The following is a 1,479-nucleotide window of genomic DNA, read 5'->3' on the forward strand; positions in this document are numbered from 1 at the left end:
GTGTCCCGGATCAGGGTGGGGGTCCCGCTGGGGTGCCTGGCCATCCTGGGTGAGGGGCTGAGGGCCATTTACAGGCTGGCCATACCCCCTTTAGGGAGGGGGGTCCTGCTGGGGTGCCTGGCCAGCCTGGGTGAGGGGCTGATGGCTGTTTGCAGGCTGGCCACAGCCCCTTCAGTGTGGGGGTCCCACTGGCGTGCCTGGTCTGCCTGGGTTAGGGGTTGAGTGCCGTTTTCAGGCTGGTCACACCCCTTTCAGGGTTTGGGGGTCCTGCTGGGGTGCCTGGCCAGTCTGGGTGAGTGGCTGATGGCTGTTTGCAGGCTGTCCAAGCCACCCAGTGGGGACCCTCACCCCACTAGGGTGTGGCCAGCCTGGGTGAGGGGCTGGTGGCTGTTTGCAGGTTGGCCACAACCCCCTCAGGGTGGTGGTCCCCGCTGGGGTGCCTGGCCAGCTGGGGTGAGAGGTTAATGGCTGTTTGCAGGCTGGCCACGCCCCCAGCCACCCAAGCTCCCAGTGGAGGCTGGCTGGAAGCAGGTATCTGGGATTTATCTTCTATAATTGAAACTTTATTGCCTTGATAGGAGGCCACAGCCAGCCAGGGCAGGCGGGAAGCTTGGCTTCCTCCATCGCTGGGGCAACCAAGCCTCCTGCTTGCTCCAGCTGCATGGCTGCCGGCTGCCATCTTGGTTGGGTTAATTTGCATATAGTTGCTCTGATTGGCTGGTGGGCATGGCTTGGGGCATAGCGGAGGTGTGGTCAATTTGCATGTTTCTCTTTTATTAGATTAGATTTTGAAACCACTGTATCATGATATGACCAATGTAAAAAAACTGTACATATTTAATGTATAGAACTTGATAAGTTTGGAGAAAAGTGTATATCTATGAAACCATCATGACCATCAAAGCCATAGACATATCCATCACCTATCAAAGATTTCTCCCACCTTCTTTATTATTATTAATGTTCTTATTTGTGGTAAGAATACTTAGCATAAGGTCTATACTCTTAGCAAATTTCAAGTATACAATACAGTATTGTTATCCATAGGTACTGTATGGATAGCAGAACTTCTTAACTTGTTTATCTTGCATAACTGAACCTTTGATCAACAATTCCCCATTTTCTCTACCCATCATCCCCAGGTAACCACTATCCTATTTTCTGTTATTATGAGTATGACTCTTTTTAAAGACTCCACAAGAAAGTGAGATTATGCAGTATTTGTCTTCCTGTCTTTCTGGCTTATTCCACTTAGTTGAGTACTCTCAAGGTCCATCCATGTTGTTGCAATGATGATATTCACTTATCACAGTTTTGGGGTGTATGTATTTTTTCACTTTTATTGAGGAATGATTGATTAATAAAATTGCATATATTTAAGGTATACAATATGATTTTTTAAAAAAATTATGTTTTTATTGATTTTTAGAGAGAGGGAAAGGGAGAGGGATAGAGAGATAGAAACATTGATGAGAGAGA

Source organism: Myotis brandtii, unplaced genomic scaffold, assembly GCF_000412655.1.
Source record: "Myotis brandtii unplaced genomic scaffold, ASM41265v1 scaffold1282, whole genome shotgun sequence".
Classification (NCBI taxonomy): Eukaryota; Metazoa; Chordata; class Mammalia; order Chiroptera; family Vespertilionidae; genus Myotis; species Myotis brandtii.